The sequence below is a fragment of the Pleurodeles waltl genome, chromosome 1_2 (assembly GCF_031143425.1).
Source record: "Pleurodeles waltl isolate 20211129_DDA chromosome 1_2, aPleWal1.hap1.20221129, whole genome shotgun sequence".
NCBI lineage: Eukaryota > Metazoa > Chordata > Amphibia > Caudata > Salamandridae > Pleurodeles > Pleurodeles waltl.
In genome coordinates, this window is record NC_090437.1 from 267,792,591 (window position 1) to 267,805,035 (window position 12,445).

General features: G+C 46.6%; 1 protein-coding gene across 2 annotated transcripts in view; it reads left to right on the forward strand.

Annotated features, from left to right (window-relative positions):
* The window catches only part of SMARCAD1 (SNF2 related chromatin remodeling ATPase with DExD box 1), a 690,140-nt gene that overhangs the window by 310,107 nt on the left and 367,588 nt on the right, over positions 1-12,445 (forward strand). The gene's annotated exons all lie outside the window — the stretch shown is intronic.

Sequence of the window (12,445 nt, forward strand, 5' to 3'; positions counted from 1 at the left end):
CCAGTGCATAGCAGATCTTAATGTAGAGGACAACCGATCTGGAGATAGTCCTCTTCTGCAGTGCTTGAACTTTCTTCCTACCCACATAACAACAGAGTTGATTATCCATCCAGAACTCTTTTGTACGGTCAAGGTAGAACGCCAACACTCTTTTTGGGTCCAGACGGTGGCATCTCTCCTCTTCTTTAGAAGTATGTGACCGTGTGTAAAAAGCAGACAAGGTGATTAATTGAGCTACACGAAAGGGCATAACCAATTTTGACAAAAAGGAAGCCCTTATGCGAAGCACCACTTTGTCAGGATAGATGGAAAGGTACGGCAGCTTAAATCACAATGCCTGCAGCTCATTATCCCTGCGGGCAGAGGTCATGGCCACCAGAAAGACTGTTCTTAAAGTGAGAAGCCTGAGAGTACAATTGTGGAGAGGCTTGAAAGGTGCATGTTGTGTAAGCTTATGCCTTTTCAAGGCTTGTCCATTTGACATTCTATGTATGTACTTTTTCCCTTGCTCAGTGGAATTTTTACCATGAAGAGGAGCTTGGTCATGCCTCCCTGACCAAATTCCTATTCAAAACACCCCTGGTGGCATGTTGCTTGGAACAGCAGTTTTCGGTTTCACTGGGGCTAGGAAAGGCAAATCAGTTACAAAATGTTTTGTTTCTTGTTAGGTCACTTTTCTTATTAAAACTGTTTTTTGCAAGCTCCTTCTTATCACCATTTGTTTGTGAGTATACATAACCTGACCAACTCTAATGTATGGCAGCCCACTGTCCAATCAGGTATGTACTTGTGGACAGAAGACTTGTAAGGTTCCAGCGCTGAAGGGGTATCTGTAAGTTATACGGTAAACGTTAGGTAGTGTTGGCACATGAGGCTTTTACACCTGTCAGATTGCACCATTGCATTAAAACCATTCAGTTCAATCCAAGTCTTGGGTGAGAAAGAACAATATGGTCAGATCAAAGAAAATAATAAATTAGATGAACTAGAGGTTTCCCAATAAATGGTTACTTTGGCAGATTACACTATTGTAGTAAAAATTTTACACAGGCTAAATCTTTGGTACCTTAAAAAATGTCAGGCCTTTTACATGCACCACCAAAGTTGCAATCACCTACCTCACATAAAAACCAACTTCAGGTCTATGATTTGACGGAAGATCTGATAGTGTTACTCTGTTCATTGTTCCACCTGCAATACTGGAATCTAATGTATTTTTTTCTTCCTGCATTTCTGTTGCTCATTACATTCAAAACTCAATGGGATTCACAAATTTTCAGTGGTGAATCTATTGAGCTAGTTCCACGTGTACAAATTGACTTTGGAGATCCACCTGAGGTTCAAACTAAGTTGTGTGTCAACATTCATCTGAATCTGGTTTTGTCCTCATCTGTTTTTATAAAAACAGTCAGAAAGAACTCAATACATGCCTGACATGAAAAGGGTATTTAGCGATTACCTTGCAAATGGGAGATCCCTTATGTCTGCCACCCGTCTGTTCATTGCTCCTGATCATGCGTCTCATAGACTAGCAGTGCAGTGATCAAGTCAACTGTTGCCCTCTATGACAAAATGCATTCTCTTAGCGTATCAAACAGCTGCTATTACTAGTCTATATAACCACTGACATCGCGAAAGACTTTTACGTCTTCTGTGTCCTGATCACAGTTGGTTGAGTTGCGCAAGGTAGCGGAGTGAAATTCTTGTAACCTTCCTGCAAGTAGTACTGCTCATGTGTTAATGTTCTACCTAGCATTCAAGTTGTGAAAACATTTTTAAAAATGTTATTCCTATGAAGATGTACCTTGTAACCTGCCTCACAAGATATTAGTGATTGGTAATTCATTTCAATAGTACACAAATCTATAAAACATGCAGAAAATATTTGTTATATGTCAGTGTAATTCTTTTGCATTATGTTTTTTATATATAAATTCCCATGCTGTCCACCTTCCCTTCCCTTGGGGGTGTTAAGTACTGTCTTGATTTGCTCCAGATTTGCTTAGGATTGTCTGGGAGGTGGCGTTACTGCTGCGGTAGGGGTGTATCTGTGAAAATTAGCTTTTCTGTGTTATGAGTTTAAACCTGTTGATCATGTTTGTTTCTGGGGTAATTATTTTCCAGATGTTTTTCCCATCATTTCTAGCCTGATGTTGGAATTTTTAAATGTTATGGTAACCTATAAAATGCCACTCATCAAGTATGAAAAATGTCCTAGTTATCGTAACAAAGTTTCAATTATATTAAGGACATGGAAGCGAAGCTTATGCTGCCGTCTCTTTCATCGCTTTATTAAACAGAAGCCAAGCACCAGCAACATAAACTCAATTTCCCATGAGCCCATGTAAAAAATCTAACATTTTCTCAATTGTAAGCAACCAATCGGCAGTCTATAGCAATAACGAAGTCCCTTGTTGCTGTTGTCTCTTCCTCTTTCTTCGCTGCTCCTGCAGCCGAGCTAAGTGCTTGGGCTTTCGTGCCCATTCCTTTCGTATACAAACGTTGGCTTTCCTACTGTTTAAAGTGTTACATTTTTTTCTCTTTTCAGGCACCGATCTCAGGAACACTAGTCGCTCCTTCGCGATCGTGAGATTTCTCATTTGTGCTTCGGCGCTGCTGGGGTGTAGCGGTAAGGTCCTCCGATCTCCAGAGGGCACCGCTAATAAGTGTGAGGCGCCCATGCTTGAAAAAAGGGCCTCGGCCGGCGCTGCTCGAAATGTTCAGTGAACGTAATTTCCAACAGCATGACCGACCAAGTGCCTATCTTTCCGCTTGGTGGCATCCAGCCCCGACCTGCCTGGAGCATGACACCCCGGTGGAGGTCAGTACCAGCACTCTGCTGTTTATTGTGACACACTTTGCGTCAGTCTCGCACTGTCCCAAGCAGGTGCTGCCCCACGGACTTTATGGGCGTGCAAGGTGCATAAGGGGCCTTCCACCCCTCAGTATCTGCCCTGTGAGGCAGTACAAAGTGCGTGGGACACCCCCACCCCAAATACTCTCTGTACAAGGCCCAAGGGCCTCAGTTAAAGCCGCATAATCAGGCAGTCCCTCACAGATAATACAATCCCTTCACCATGAGTGACGACAAAGGCACCTATATGGAGGATGAGCATGTCACTTACATCCCTATAGTTGTTAACTTCTGAAGGATTATGGATGCCTCATTGGGTGGCAGTGAAGCAAGCAGTGGCTTCCCTGGAGCAGAAAATGTTACAGTTCACAGAGAACTGTGCCAGACCCCCCTTCAGGTGGGAAGACACCTCAGGGCTTAGCCCCCTCTCTACCTTGGGGGAACACCCCACCTCCCCCCCCGTGCGCCACTCCCTAGCCCGAAAAGCAAGCAGGTTCTTGACTTAAGTGTTGATTTGGACGCCTTTGACAAGCACAAAAAGGCCTTTATGTTACATTCCCTCCCTAAGGAACCAAGCAACCCTAACCCTGCATATTTGGGGACACAGACTCCTCCCAGTCAGTCCCAGACTTCCTCCTCCTCCCCCACCCCCCTGCCAACCAGACACACATTACCCATCTTCAGATGGGTACCAAGACTTGGGATCAGACCTGTGGCGCTCCTCCACCCAACCTCCGGAACCTCAGGGTGTTCCTCAACCCCTAAGGATCATCAGATATGCTAAATCTAGATCTCCTTCTTCATCCTCACCCGGCCGAATGGTCGCAGACAGATAAGGTAGCAACTTACATTGCTGGGAGACTGCGCAAACCATGGGGCAAAGAAGTCCGCAACTGCCTACGGGTGATGCACCCCGTCCTTCCCTACCGGACAAAGTGGTCCTGACCCTGGACATAAACAAACACATGGCTACCTTCTTAGGCAAATTCATGCGTGATGCTAAGAAGATCCTGGCGGGCTTGTCAGGATAAACTCCTTGATGTGTCGGGCCCACCACCTGCATTTTGGGTATGGCGGAGGATGCAAAAGACTCCGGCTCTATCATCTCCCCAGACGTCCTGTCGGGATGGGCACAGAGAACCCTGATCTTGGGCAGTGCCAATTGCGCCCTTTTGACGTAGAGGTGAAGTTCCCTACTCACAAAGCTCGACCCTAAGTTTGTAGTTCTTGTCATGTCTGAAGCTGGACCCCTTGTCCAAGGAGGCCTCTTTGGCTAACCCCTTGTTCGATAACGGCAAACTTGTGCAAATGTTCAAATCACTGGACAAGGCCCAAACCTCTGTCAAACGAATTTTCAACCCCTGGGTTTTCACCAGGGCTGGCAGAGGAATGGGACGCTCATTCAACCGATCACATTCACAAGTCTCTGGCAGGGGTACTACATCAACATATCAGGATGCTTCCAGATTCGGAAACTTCTACTGGACCAGACCCTATCCCAGGCACAGAGGAGCTCGGAACAACTACAGAGGTGGAGGTCCCTCTATCTCCCAAGGTGAGTGTTCCATTGATCTCCCATCACCTTTTTGTGGGGGAGGGGGTGCATGCTGGGGAGATTCCTTTCAAACTGCTAAACTCTTAATTCTGATGCCTGGGTGCTTCCAACAATCCAAGGTTTACATATCGAATTTTTCAGCTCACCTGTCCAACTCAGGCACCCTCCTTTTTTAGTGCTTTCGGACGAGGATATGGCCCTGATGGACAGGGAGGTGGCAGATCTAGCGCACAAAGGTGCAATAGTGCAGACAGCTCAACACTCACAGTGGTTTTATCAGCAAATAGCTTTCTAGTGTTAAAATGCAACGGGGCCAATGTCTGATAATCAGTTTGGAGGAGTTCAACGAGTGGCTGGTCGACCACCACTTAAAAATGGAAGGAATCCATCTCTTCAGAGATATCCTTCAACCCAACGATTGGATGGTACGTATGGACTTGAAGGACGTTTTACTGACAATCCCGATCTTCCCTCCACATCAACGCTTCCTTCAGTTTTGATGGAGAGATCAAACCTTCAAATTTACTTCTCTCCCTTTCGACTTCTTGTCCTCACCCTGGTGTTTCACCCAGGTAATGAGCCTAGTAGTGGAGTTTGTCATCGCCAGAGCTAGCCGACTGACGGTGTACCTGGATGACCTCCTTTTGATGGGACAATGCCCACAGCGCCAGGTTTCCAACCTGTAGGAGGCTGGCCTGGTTTGTAGTGGGTACCTAAGGCACTTACACCTTATATCAGGTCAAGTTACTGCCTTATTAGTGAAATGAAGGCAGTTTTCTAGCATCTTAGGCTGTCTATAGGTAGCTGTAGCAGAGCAGCTTAGGCTGAACTGGGAGACATGCAAGGCACCTGCAATACCACTATAGTTACACAGTACTTATACACAATAAAAGACAATACTCAGTGTTACCAAAAAGAAAGTTACTTTATGTTAGTGACACAAGGCCAACAATTTCTTAGAGGAAATACTCCTTCTGGAGGCAAGTATTACACACAATATATTCACTCGTAACCAAAATCAGGTAAGTAAACAGTCATAGAATAATGCAAGCAGTGGAAAATTCAATAGATTGCAATGGGCCTTGGGGCAACACAAACCATATACTAAAATAGTGGAATGCGAATAACGAATTCACCCCTAGACAAGTGTAGTGTGTATAGGGGCACTGGGAGTGTAGGAAAACACGAGAGTAAAGTACCCCACCCCAGAGCCCAGTAAGTTTCCTCAGAACACACTACAAGTCGTGATCAGAGATTTTACAAGACCCAAGCAAGACTGCAAGCAACAAACAATGGATTCCTGGACCTGAAGACCTGTGGAGAGAGGAGACCAAGCCAAGAAATGGAAGAAGAGGGCAGGAAGGACAGGAGCCCCTGCCAACCTAGAAGATGGTGCAAAAGTGGATTCTCTGGTAAGAAGAAAAGTACAGAAGAGCACCAAAGAAGATGGCTGCAGGTTCCTGCTTGGTGCAGGTGATGTTCCACGTCGAGTTGTTGGATGCAGGCTGTTTGCGTCGCTGGATTCCGCCAACAAGACTTGGTTCAAGCAAGTATTCGGTTTGCGTCAAAAAGGAGCTACTTGAACCCAGGCGGGACCTAGGGGTCTCAACTCGGACTTAGGAGACAGAAGGAGCTCTCAGCACTTCAGAGAACCCTCAGAAGACCAGGCAGCACCCATGGGAGTCCAAGTACACGGGGACAAAGAAGATGCAAAGTGCGGTCGCCGCAGCACTACACAGGAAGACAAGGCCGGAGAACAATTCAGAGCTCTGCGCCGCAGGATGGAGTGCTGGGGACCCGGGCTACGCTGTGCATGAAAGGATTCTTGGAAGAAGTGCACAGAAGTCCAAGGAGCTGCTGAAGACGCGGTGCACAGCGGTACTGTTGCACCACGGGGAGGCAAGCTCTTACCTCCACCAAATTTGGACAGCTGGACATTTGGACAGTCTGGGTCCCTTCGGTCCACCAGCTGGGTTCCAGGGAGCATGCTCGTCGTCAGGAGAGGAGTCCCAGAGTACCGGTTGTCATCGCATAAGGGTGCCTGCAGAAGCAGGGAAGTAACTCTGACACTCCACGAGAGATTCCTCCGGTTCCTATGGTGGAGGGTGAAGACACAGTCCTCAGAGCGTGCACACCTTGGAAACTGTTGCAACTGCTGGCTGGTGCAGAAGTTGCAGGTCACAGGGGTTGTCCTGGATACTTTGTTGCAGTTACAGCGGTTCCTGGAGCAGTCTGCGGTTGGTCCGACGGTCAAAAGCTGAAGCAGAGGATGCAGAGGAGTCCTGGAGGAATCTTGCAAACCAAATCATTGGAAACACCCAGAGGAGAGACCCTAAATAGCCCTGAGAGGGGGATTGGCTACGTACCCAGGTATACACCTATCAGAAGGGGTCTCTGACGTCACCTCCTGGCACTGGCCACTCAGAGGTCTCCAGAGGGTCCCAACACCTTGGAATCCAATATAGCTAACACCAGGGACACTAGGGAGGAGTTCTGGGCACCACCCCTGGAGTGGTGATTGACAGGGGAGTGGCCACTCCCCTTTCCTTTGTCCAGTTTCGCGCCAGAGCAGGGACTGGGTGTCCCTGATCCGGTGTAGACTGGCTTATGCAATGAAGGCACTATCTGTGCCCTTCAAAGCATTTCGAGAGGCTCTGGGAGGCTACCCCTCCCAAGCCTGTAACACCTGTTTCCAAAGGGAGAGGGTGTAACACCCTCCTCCCAAAGGAAATGCATTGTTCTTCCTTCCTTTGATTGAGCTACTCAGTCCCCAGGAGGGCAGAAACCTGTCTGTGAGGTGGCAGCAGCTGGGGCTGCAGTGGAAACCTCAGAGAGCTGGTTTGGCAGTACTGGGTGTCCATGGCGGAGCCCCTAATGTTCATGGTATTGCCCCCAATTTTCATGGGAATCTCCCCCCCCACCCCCAGTACCAGATTTGGAATGGGGGGACAATTCCATGATCTTAGACACCTTACATGGCCATATTCGGAGTTACCGTTGTGAAGCTACATATATGTAGTGCACGCGTATAATGTTATCCCCGCACTCACAAAGTCCGGGGAATTGGCCCTGGCCAACGTGGGGGCACATTTGCTAGTGCAAGGGCGCTCTCACACACAGTAACTTTGCACCTAGCCTTCAGTAAATGAAGGTTAGACGTATAGGTGACTTATAAGTTACTTTAGTGCAGTGAAAATGGCTGTGAAATAGTGTGTGCACTGTTTTAACTCGGGCTGCAGTGGCAGTCCTGAAGGTTTGTATGAGTTCCTTATGGGTGGCAAAAGAAATGCTGCAGCCCATAAGGATCTCCTAGAACCCCAATGCCCTGGGTACCTAGGTACCATATACTAGGGACTTATAAAGTGGGGGGGGGGCAGTGTGCCTGTCAGAATTGGAATATGGAGTCACTAAACTATAGTGACAACTTTGGTAAGTAGAGAGAGCATAAGCACTGGAGTTCTGGTTAGCAGAACTTCAGTGACACAGTTAAGCATACTGACAACACACATAGGCCACAAACACTAGCCCTGTGGTCCTGGCTAACAGAATCCCAGTGAGACAGGCAAAACACACTGACATATAGGGTTTTAACTATGAGCACTGGGGTCCTGGCTAGCAGGATCCCAGTGAGACAGTAAAAACACACTGACAAATAGGGTTTTAACTATGAGCACTAGGGTCCTGGCTAGCAGGATTCCAGTGAGACAGTAAAAACACACTGACAAAGAGGCCAACAATGGGGGACACCATGGTAGAGAGAGGCTACTTATTCACACCACCTACGCTTGGCGATTTCCTTTCTGGAATCTCTTGGTTTCGTCATCAACGGGCAGAAGTCCGTTCTTACACTGATTCAGTCTTTGGTGTTTCTGGGATTTGTGGTGGACTCGGTTCGAGCAACTCTCAGCCTTCCTTCAAGAAAGATCAACAAGATCAGACACCAGCTGTGCAGGCTGCCGGGCAAACCTTCCATTTCTCTTCAGCAAATCGTCAGGATGGTGGGCCTGCTGGCCTCATCCATCCAGGCCATCTTTCTCAGTCCTCTACATTACTGGGCTCTGCAACGCCTCAAGGCAGCTCATCTCAGGAGAGGGCGCCCATACTCTTGAAGAGTTCCCCTCTCACAGGAGGCTCTGGAGAAGGTCCAATGGTGGCTCACCCATATGGAGGCCTGGAATGGCTGAGCAATCTTCGGATCCTTTCCAGACCTGGTTATTGAGTCAGATGTCAGCGGTTCGGGCTGGGGAGTGTTCTGCGGGTCTTTTGCTACCAGAGGTTTATGGTCTTCTCAAGAGAGAGCAATGCACATCAGTTGTCTAGAACTCCTAGCGGGTTAGTTCGCGGCCAGATGTTGGATCAGGAAACAAGCAAAATAATGTCTCCTATTGAAGATGGACAATGTGGCAGCAGTAAGGTATATAAATCGTCTAGGCGGCACTTACTCCAAGATGCTGTCAGATCTGGCGAGGTCCTTTTGGTAGTATTGCCTTCAACACCAGATCTCAGTAACAGCGGAACACCTTCCAAGTCATTCCAACCTAGTGGCCGATTGACATTCCAGACACCTGAGAGATGCAAGCTTATGGCAACTGAATCCCAGTCTATTCCAGGCGCTTCAGAGTCGATGGGGTCCGTTCTCGATGGATCTCTTTGCCTCTCGTCTGGACCATCAACTTCCCAGGTATTGCAGTTGGCGACCGGATCCAGGGGCGACCGCCATGGATGCATTCTTGCAGGACTAGCGGAAACCACAGAGATGTGCATTTCCCCTGTTTGCCATGATTACCCGGCTGTCAGCGCAAGTGCCGAGACAGCGGACGGATGTGGTTCTGGTGATGCCGATTTGGAAAGCTCAAGCATGGTATCCGGTTCTACTGGAACTTTCTTGGGATTTTCCAGTCCCTCTAACCCACCCTCTGGATCTTCTTCGGGATCCAGAAGGGAGTCCCCATACTCTGGTGATGTCAGGCACCCTGTTAGTCACGCCATGGAGGATTACCGGGAACGCAGGAAAGTCCTGGGAATTTTGAAGCAGGTTGCCTCCCTGCCTGTTTAAGGCATGGGCAGATAGTACCGTCAAATGATATCGATCATCATGGTCGTGTTGGCTGGGCGGGTGTCCTAGCAGACACTTGGATCCGGTGGGGACTTATGTTGTCCACATCTTGGACTTCTTAGCTTCTTTGGCCAAAGAGGGGGCTAGCTTATCGATAAATAAATACCTTCATGTCTGCCATTTCGCCTGGTCACGCTCCGATTGGGGATCAGTCAGTGGGAGAACACCCTTTGGTGAGGAAGCTGATGAGGTACTCTCTTATCCCTCCCACCCAAGCCCAGGTATTCAGCCTTGTGGAATGGCAACAAGTTTCTGAATTTGTTTCTGACCTGACAGGCTAATAAGTATCTTTCAAGGAAAGAGTTGTCCACTAAATTAGCTATACTGCTATGTTTAGTGTCCTGCAGGAGAGTTTCGGACATACGAGCTCTGGACATTTCAGGTAGGGTATTAACTCCAGAAGGGGTAACCTTTAACATCCACAAAAGAACAAAGTACAATTCTTGTGTTCTCTTACCCTTCATTCCCTGAAAGTCCAAAGCTGTATGTGGTACGTTGTATCAAGATGTATGAACCTATGACAGAGGAATTTTGTCCGCATGGGGAGGAGCAACTGCTGATTTCTCTCTGGAAACCTTTAGGGCAGTGTCCTCCCCTACCATCAGAGATGAATAACCTTTCACAAGTTAGACTTACTAAAAAGTTGGGATAAAACCGAAGTGCCAATATGTTGTGTATGTTATCATAACGAAGAAAATACAAGGGGCGGGCTCCGGTGCCCTAGTAAAAATTTTCTATCCGCAAAAAAGAGAAAAAAAGCAATGTTTAAAGTAAAATACCGACCCCAAAAAACACGAAGAACCTTATTGAGACCAGAATCACAAAACATCCCTGTTGGGTGGCTTTTTTTCTCTTTAGTCTGCGGGCATTGGGAATTATTGAATTATTGGAGTTTACTGGATTAATGTATGAAAACACCTGAGGTGAGGGTATGAAAGAGGCCCTTGCACACGGCACTGGGGCTACCAGCTGGTTAATAAATGGTAGGATTTTTTTTTTTTTTTACTTTTTACCTTTTATGAAGAAACATGTTCAGAGCTGTTGTGGAAATCATGGCAGCAGCTGAAGCAAGGAGGTGTAGGTGGGGCGCACGTTTGTCATTTGCTTCTGGCTATATAAAAAATACTGAAAGCAAGTTGAGGCAATTCTAAATAATTGTTCTGCTTAATACGAGTCAAGCTGTAGGCCGTCCACACCCAAGTTGGCAACGTGTAATATAGCAAATAATTGTCGATGAGCCCTGATATGCCACGTGGCATATTTCACAGCACTGTTATGTTCAATTGTGTGGTTCTGTTACATGGCCGTGTAAATGCCTTTCCTGCTAAATTATTGCCATATAATCTATGCGTCGAAAGAAGGAATCCAAATATATATACCTGCCCTTTCGATTGTGCTATTACCTTAATTGACATCAAAATATATTGATTGTTGGTGGTGGGCAGCATTACCACAGATAGTTTTTATCAGACTTATTTTAAAATTCAGTTGTCCTACCAACCGTCAACAAGTAAAATGTTCCCTCTTCTTACGGCGTGTAATGCACATGTGTGGTTGAAAAGGGAGGATTGTGGCCTTCGTGGGAAGAGTTTGATGTTGTGCTAAGCTGTGTGGATCTCAGAATCATGTATTTCGGTTTTATTTTTACTTTTTGGGAGAGGGGAGAAAAGATGCTAATAGTGGCCATCATGTGAGGAATCTGAGGGAAAGTTTTGTGGTTTCACGTTTTATACAGTCAGCCTCGGACACAAAATCTGGAGGAAAAGTAGTCATATACGGCAACCTTAGAATCAAAGCTATTTTAATAGCACAGTGTTAGCTTATAATGACCCACTAGCAATCGGGGTGGTTTATTTGTTCATGCCAACTTTCCTGGCATATACATTACCACTCTGATGTCAGTAGTGTAGAGTTTGAAGCAGCCGTTCACTGACAAGTGTACTTAAGAGGTTACATGGATTTAGACTACAGCACTTAACTATAACTCTACATTTGATTTAGCCGTGAAAAAGGTTTAATTGTAAATAAACCCACGTCGGCTGTGATGTTTTAGGTCCAGTGTATGGTTCTAAAACAACCTGTTGATTTAAAATAATGCCAATATGAGGTATGATTTCTTATTCTTAGGACGGTGTTCATGTACAGTGCCATTGGTGTGCTACTCTAAGTGCTTATGCGCAAAATGTGTTTGTTTTCTAAAGCAATGCATGCTTCAGTAATTCATTGTTTTGGTTGGAAGGACAGCAAGGCGTTTCTGTTCATACAGATGACAATGTAAGTATGAATCCGGTCTGACACTACTGTGGTGTGATGAAACGTGGGCAAAGTCTCACCAGGATTCCCACGGTTTTACTCTCGAGCTGCTATTTAGCCGAAGTGTTTTGGGTTTACCAGCTGACTTGCTCATGTACTTCTCCTGCCCCTCTGCTGTGCGGTGTGTTGCCCTCGCCCAAGTGCTTCTCCCTTGCTCCCCTCCATGTTTTACTTGTTCTCGTCTGATTCTCCACCCCCATTGCTTTCTCACCCTGGTGATAATCCCCACAGCTCCACTTCCTTTCCCCTGCCCTCACTCAAGCCCTCCATATTGCATTCTCTACCCACCTCCTTCATTTTCGTTTCTCACACCCACGTCCTCCAGTGCTTTTAAAAAAAACAAAAAACGTGTGTGCTACTTTTTCAGTTTATCGACCCAACTCTGATCTGTAAATAAAATGAAGTAAAAAAAAACTTAAAAAAAACACCTGCATCATTTTGTAGGAGTCAGCATGCATCATATGTGCACCTTCAGAATGAAGTGACCGGCTGTGTCAGAGGCGTTTTTCTATTCTTTAGATATGCTGCGCGTTTGTGACAGTTACCTTTCGGCCAGACTCTAGATCGGGCGCTTAGTCAGGACTCATAGTTCATATACACACTGGAG